An 8,132-nucleotide genomic window follows, 5' to 3' on the forward strand; every position below is an offset into this window, starting at 1 on the left:
ATATGTGAATATGGAAAATGTCTTCTGCCCAGGAGCAATGGGCTAGGGTTGACAGAACCCTATATTCTTAGAATGTTATCACTGAGATACCTTAGTAGCCATCTAATTAACCAGATCATTTTAGAGGTGATGAATTGAGGGTTCTGATGGTAAATGTTTAACAAGTGACTCTTTTAAAAAATTACTCATGACACCCTTTTAAGTTTGATCTGTATTATTAATATTTTCTTCATCATTTTCCTAAGTCTAGATAAGTGGTGTCAAACTCAAATAGAAACAGGATTGCTAAGCCATACATAAGAATTTCTGAGGCTGCATATTTACTTAGCAAACTACAAATGACCATTATCAGGTTTTATTGTATTTTTATTTATTTTTAAAAAATATTTCCCAATTGCATATTTAAATTTTCATTTTTACTTTATTTTTATTTTATTGTTGATACAATTTAAAATAATTTTTTCTGAAATTTTTTGATCTATATTCTCTCCTTCCCTCCTTCTCCTCCCTCCTCCCTGAGACATAAAGCAGTATAATATAGATTAAACATGTGCTATTATGTAACACATATTTCCATGTTCATCACGTTGTGAAAAAAGACATATACCATATATGCAAGAAAAAAAACTCTTGAAAGAGATAAAGTGAAAAATGGAATAATTCAATATGCATTCAGATGCTTTCATTTCCTTCTATGAGTCTTTTGGAGTTGTCTGGGATCCTTGAATTGTTGAAAATGGTTAAGTTAATCACAGTTGATCATCATACATTAGTGCTATTACTGTGTATAACATTCTCCTAATTCTGTTCACTTCTCTTTGCATCACTTCATATGTCTTTCTGTTGGGATTATTTTTAATGCTCGTACTATTTGTCATTTCTTACGGCACAAGAGTATTCTATTTCAATCATATACCACAACTTATTCATCCATTCTCCATTTGATGCACATCCTTTCAGTTTCCAATGCTTTGTCACCACAAAAAGAGCTGCTATTAATATCTTTGTACAAATGGGTCCTTTCCCCTTATCTTTGATCCAATTATATTTTAATATCTAGACTTGGCTCTTAATCCACTGAGTCACCTTGGTGACATCTTCAATAACTTTTAAGAATGTAAAAGGATTGTCAATAATTATTGAATGTAAAGGTGTCTTGAGATCAAAGTGTGAGAACTGCTAGACTAGATGACCTCTTATATCCCTTCCAACTCTGAGATACTGATTGTCAAAAAAACCTTCACAAGAGCAAGAAAATGACTGTTTTTCTTACATCCTATTATACCCTGGTAAAAATGAATAAGTGAATGAATGGACAGATTTGGATATAAAAGCTTAAATGTTTATTTGATATATATAAAACACTATACTAAGTGCTAGAAAAAATGAGATGGTCTTCCTCTCAGGGAGCTCACAACCTAACAGGGGAGATAAAATATATTAAAGGTTTAAGCTCCAGGGTGAATGGAAAGCTTTGGTGGTCTTTAGAAGGAAGCTGCAGGACAGATGGCAAGGCCTAGTGGTCCTTAGGGAACAATGGCAGAGCAGATGCTAAAGCTTGGTGGTCCAGATGGCAATTAATCCAATTTGATGGGCATGCAGTACTCAAACACATCTTCTTTAATGTCATTTCAATTGATAAAACCAACAGCCAGTTGTTGAATAATTTGGCAGTGCCAAGGACTTTGGTGGTGAGAACTTTTCTTTTCTGGGTCTTCTATAATTGTGGCTGTTGAAGTAGAAGTTTTGGCAGTGCCAGCAGAGGTAGCTACCAGGTCTTTGCCACAAACAATGGGGTGTTTCTCAAAACTTTGACAGAAGGATAGTTCGATAGATATGATTGTTGGTCTGACTGATACTTCTGTTCTTGGAGCTGTTGAGCAATTATTCCTGATGATGCCAGAATGAAGGGTGATGATGATGGTGGTAGTGAACTTGTTCATCTTGCTCATCCTTTCTCTCTTTCAGAGTGCCTCTCTCCTCTGGTAGGATTGCCAGCTCCTTTGTTGAAGTTGGCTAGCATTTAATGGTCTTCATGGTGATGTTGGTGAGGCTGGATATTCTTTGGGGTTGCTTCCCTATATAATGGCCTATACAGGGATTGGTGACTTACAGGGTGCTTTTATTTACAAGGTGATTGGTAATTAGCATGCCTATTTGGCCACTGCCAACCACTCTCTAATACATCAGGTCAATCAACAGAATTAATGTGAAAAACAGAAAAAAACAATTTTCCAAATGTCCTAAGTGACTTAAAGCTAGTAGACAAAACTGAGCTGAAAATAGAGACCTGCTAAGTCAGCCAAATAAAGATTCTAAAGTGAGTGTTGTGCAAAATATATTTGTTTTCTTCAGTTACTAACATGAAAACAATAAGGAAAAGAAATATGACCTTTGGGGCAAGAATAGAGCCTTTGCCAAGTTATGCACACGAATAATGAAAACATTTCAGGAAAGTACTTGATTGCTGAATTACAGCAATTAGTTAATACATTTATCCAGACACTCAATTATTTTTCAGTGTCTAATTGAGGAGGACGTTAAGGATGAAAAATAAAAGTGCAGTCGTCCCCAGCCCAATGCCAGCTGATAATGACTCCTAAATTTAGTATTTGGCAAGAAAGGGAGTAAAAGTCATTGAGTCCATAAAATGAAAAGCAGTAAGTCTTTTTTGTTTTGTTTTGTTAATTGACAGTGCTCACTAAGAAAAGCATCAGTATAGTCTTGGCAACCTGGACCTAGGTGTTGGATGTTGAAACCCAATCAGGTTGGAATGCAATAAGTACTGAAAACTGATTTGTAAACATCTGGAGGAATCAGAGTAAAAAAGCAAGTAGAGAACAGCTGGGTTTTATAAAATGTCAATCATACCCAGAAAAAAGGGTTTGGATAGAAATACCACACTGGGCAGAAATACCAAGGATGCATATAAGAGCAAATTGGCAATTACTTCATGTCTGGGTTCACAGAAATGGAAATAGCTCCACAGACTAGTGGAGCTGATCATTCCTTTTGATGATGGCTCTGGTAAGGATTTATGGTGACTATGTGTATGATAAAATAAAAACTCTTGGTATTTAAAGTTCTTTACAATTTGGCTTCCATCTACCTTTCCACACACGCTCTCTAATCCAGTCAAATTGAACTGGCCATTCCCCAGACATGACATTTCATTTCCTACGTGCCATTGCCCATGTGCTACCCCTTGTCTGGAATTCATTCTTTTCTCATATTGACCTTGAAGCATCTCAAGCCTTCTTCAAAGAACAGTTTCAATACCACATCCTACATGTGGCCTTTCGTGAGCCCTCTAGCTTTGATTACTCTCAAAATTATTTTGAACTAATTTATATATAATTTGCATTTACTTATTCAGATATAACAGGGCATTAGAAGCCAATTCCTGCTGATGAATAGAAAATTCTATCCTCCCACCTTTTCAGCTGAGAACTTTGCCTCATATTTTACTGGGAAAATTGAAGCTATTTGCTGAGAGCTCCCTCTTCTTCGCTTTTCATCTTATATCATATATCTTCCACAAATATTTTCCTCTTAACTCCTGTTTTACATAATGAAGTAGCCTTTCTTGTTGCAAAAGCAAATCCTTCGACTTGTCCAAGTGATGCCATTCCATCCCATCTTCTCCAGTAGATTGATCATCTCTTCTCCTTCACCAGTCTTGAATTGCTCCCTATCTGTTAGGTGCTTCCCTACCACCTATAAACATGCCCTTATATTTTCCATGTTCAAAATTTCTCATTTAATGCATACATATATACCCACTATCTCTTGTCCCATATCTCTCTTCCCTTTTGTGACTAAACTCCTTGAAAAAGCTCTCTACAATAGGGGCCTCTACCTCCTTTCCTTTTTCTTTCTTTTTGTTTTTGGCTTCTAAGCCTGAATTCCAACCTCATCATTCAGCCAAAATCTCTCTCTAGAGTAACTGAAGATTTTCTAATTACCAGATCCAAGGGCTTTTTACCTAATTCCCTTTTCCCATGAACTCTGCAGTATTCAGTCTTATCAATTAATCAATAAATACTTTTTAACTGATTATGACAGAACCTGTGCTCATCACTAGGGATACAAAAAGAGGCAAAAGATGGTCCCTGCCCACAAGGAGTTTACAATGTAATGAACTGTCAATTAAGATATATATATATATATATATATATATATATACATATATACATATGTATATATATATGTGTGTGTGTACATATGTAGATTATACATATAATATCATATAATACATATTCCCCTGTTGATCATGTTGTGAAATAAGACACATATTACTTACACTAGAGAAAATTTCATGGAGGAAATAAAGTTGAGAATGGTATGTTTAACTCTGCATTTGAACTCTCTCTGTTCCTACTATGGCAGTGGATATCCTTTTTCATCATGAGTCCCTTAGAATTGTCTTGTATTCTTCCTTTGTTGATAGTAAAATCATTCACAATTGATCATTATATATTATTGTTGTTACTGTGTACAAACTTTTCTTCGTAATATTCTTTTCTCTCTTGGTTTCCTTGAAACTACTCTCTCTTGGGTTCTCCTCTACCTGCCTATCCGACTGCTCTTTCTCAGTCTCCTTTGCTAGGACTTTATCTAAATCATGCCTGCTATCTGCAAATGTCTTCAAGGGCTCTGTCCTCTGTCCTCTCTCCTTCTTTCTGTTTTCTATTTACTTGGTGCTCTTATCAGCTCAAATAGATTAAATGATCGTTTCTATGCTGATGATTCTCAAGTCTATTTACCTAGTCCTAACCTCTCCTCTGACTTCCAGACTTGCATCTCTAGCAACCATTTGGACAGCAACTGTTTGTTGACCTAATAATAATAGATGAGATACCAGCTTTCTTCCCAGGATGAGATGGAGAATATTCCTAAGACTTGTCAAAGTAGGTGACTGCTACCAACTTCAGGTAATTCAAATAGGCACAGATGATATTGTAAGAAGAAACCTTGCTAAAATTATGAAATTAAATATGAAAAATGAAGACAATTAGGATACAGATAGTTTATTCATATTCTCTGCCCTTCAGATGAAGGCAAATTTAAGAAATGACGTGATGATTTAAAAAATATGTTGTCAGAGGATGGATTTGAATTTCTAAACACCAGCTTAAAATAGGAGTACTGGATTGAGAGTCAGAAAACCTGGGTTCAAATCTTGCCTGTATCATTACCTATATGTCCTTGGGCATGACATACTGATGAATATCACTAAGATGTAATGAGATGAGATCAACAACTAGAATATGATTTTGGAAGGTTAGGTCACAGTCAGAAGAAATAGGTGAAATAGCATGGTGGAGGAGGAAGATGGAATGAAGAAATGCATACTCAAATTATGTATTTGTTGAATTGTTTCAGTCATATTTTGACTCTTCATGTCTCCATTTGTCAAAGATACTGGAATGGTTTGCCACTTCCTTCTCTAGCTCATTCTATAAATGAGGAAACTGAGGCAAACAAAGTGAAGGGCTGGAAGCAGGCAGCAAGACTGCTGCAGTAACAGTGGACAGAGACTAGAACCCTGCCTGGCACTCCTCTGGAAGAGACATCTCTAAAGCAGTCCAATGAGCTGCTGTGTCTCTGGGCCAGGTCCCTCATTGTCATCCATTTGGGGGCATCATGGGCTCCCCAGGGCATACAGATGAATGATAGAATGGTGGAATGCCCAGAAAGTAGATTTATGCCCTGAGCTGACCCAGAAGGTGGAACACCTCACTTCCAGTAGTGCCCTTCCCAGCACCTCCACTGACCACAAGAAAAAAGACCTCAACCTAAGATGGAAGAACCTGATGAATGCAGTCCCAGGCACGCTCTTCATGAAAGGGTCCCCCCCCCACAGGAACCCCACTGTGCTTCAGCAGGCAGATAGTGGAAATCCTTAACAAGCATGGTATTCAGGTTAGCAGTTTTGATATTGTTTCGGATGAAGAAGTACATCAAGAACTCAAATCATACTCCAGTTGGCCCACTTATCTTCAATTATATGCATCTAAAGAGCTCATAGGAGGACTTGATATCATTAATGGACTGAAAGCATCTAAAGAAATAGATATGATTTGCCCCAAATCCCCTAAAGTGGAGGAAAGGCTCAAAGTATTAACAAATAAAGATTCTGTGATATTATTTTTGAAAGGAAACAGATGGCAAAATGTGGATTTAGTAAACAAATTCTAGAAATACTTACTGGTACTAGTATTGATTTTTGAGACATTTGACATATTGGATTAAAACCTGGCCAACATATCCCACCCCGCCCTGTTGTATATGAAAAGTGAATTTGTCGGAGAATTCAACATAGTTAAGGAACTGAAAGAAAATGTTGAATTGTTACCTATCCTGAGAAGTTAAGGTGGCCACCACCACCAGGCTGTAGAAGTGCTGCGAGATCATTTCCTGAGCATGGGATGATTCCTGAGTCAGTACTGGGTAGTAGAGGAGCCACTAGCCCAGGATCACACAACTAGTTAAGTGTCTTCAAGTATTATTTTTATGAAGTTTATTATCTGACAAAATAGAACCATGAGACTGAGTTTTTCTACCTGCTCAAAAATCCCCGCTTCAACAAAGCCACAACAGGAAGGAAAGAAAGCAAGAGACAGAACTACACCCAATTTATATCCTGTCTCCATCAGCACATAAAGACAGGAAGTAAGTAGGGTGCTGGGAATAGTAGTTTTGCTGGGGATAGTAGTTTTGCTGGGGGTCGTAGTTTTTAGGGTAACCGATTCTATTTACACAGAACCTAGATTTGAACTTAGGAAAATGAATCTTCCTAATTCCAAGCCCTGTGCTCTATTCACTGCACTACCTTGAGAAAAAGGAGTAAAAGGACTGAAAAGGTCAGAAGAGCCCAGGTTGTGAAGTGTTTTACATGCCAAATGGAGGATTTTATAGTTAATTCTTGAGCATTAGCTATTAAGTGTCTATTAAGACATTAGGATTTTATGATTTAAGTTTTTTTATCCCATATGTGGTTATAACTTTTTAATATAATTTAATTTTTCTGTAGACTCTTGAGATTGATAAATTCTAGTTTATCAAGAACTATGGAATGCACATGGCGAAGAACATTGCATCTATAGTCAGAGGACCTGTCAAATCCCAGTCCTGTCACTTTGTGTTACTTTGAGGAACTTATTTAATCTATCTGGGCCTCAGGCTCCTCTTAAAATGAGGGATTGGACTAAATGTCAATAAGGTCCCTTCCAGCTCTATCTCCGATGACTTGTCCATTGTCGCAGCATTAGTTAGTGCAAGGGGAAAAATATAGCCCAGCTTTTCCTGACTTTAAGCTCAGAACTCTATTTATTAGTCACCTGCCTCTCAAGTACATATATATGTACATATATACACATTTTATATAACTACTATATAATATATGGAAAACCAGTTTGGTTTCAAAGTCTGATTACACCCAGAAAAAGGCCCATTTTGAAGTATGGTATATCTAGAAATAACAAAGGCAATACATATGTTCTAAAGCCTTTTTACTAAGGTGTAGTAAGCCAGTTTTATTATAGTTATTATTAATATAAGTGCTGGTCTGGCACTTAGTCATAACTACAGAAAATTATGGTTTTTATGTTAAAACTATTCACTATGCAATTAGAATTAGACAACAAAAACCATGAAATAATTTGAGACAAAGCTTTCTTTTGTTATGTTTCTCCCCACTAAAAGCCTAGAGCTAATTTTATTAGCCTTCATCAGTTTTTGAAAGCATAGGGACTGTTAGGGTCATTTTGTTTCTTTCTTTCATTTTGCTTCTTTCTTTTTTTTTAAATAGGAAAAAGTAATTCCAAAGCTAAAAGTACAGTGGAAGAAAGGGTCACTAAAAACACATCTGTTAATGTTTCAGAAGCCTTAGAAATAGACTTAATTGGTCCAGGAGAATAAGGCAGAAACCATTGATAACTTCCTGGTCACCAAAATACAAAATGCATACAAAATACTTAAAGAATCTGGGCCACTGCTGGGAAATGCAGTCAGGGAAGCTACATTCATCTGAATCAATGTTGCCACCATGCTCAATATCATTTCCATGATATTGCTAAGTAAGTTTTCCTTAGTTAACTTTTAGAATGGTCTATGAGTGCCTTATTTCA

The 8,132-nt window shown here is 36.5% G+C and overlaps 1 pseudogene; it reads left to right on the forward strand.

Moving 5' to 3' along the window:
• Window positions 1–1,904: 1,904 nt before the first annotated feature.
• LOC123250652 lies at window positions 1,905–6,375 on the forward strand (annotated as a pseudogene).
• The last annotated feature ends 1,757 nt before the right edge of the window (window positions 6,376–8,132 follow it).

Source organism: Gracilinanus agilis, chromosome 1 (genome assembly GCF_016433145.1).
Source record: "Gracilinanus agilis isolate LMUSP501 chromosome 1, AgileGrace, whole genome shotgun sequence".
NCBI lineage: Eukaryota > Metazoa > Chordata > Mammalia > Didelphimorphia > Didelphidae > Gracilinanus > Gracilinanus agilis.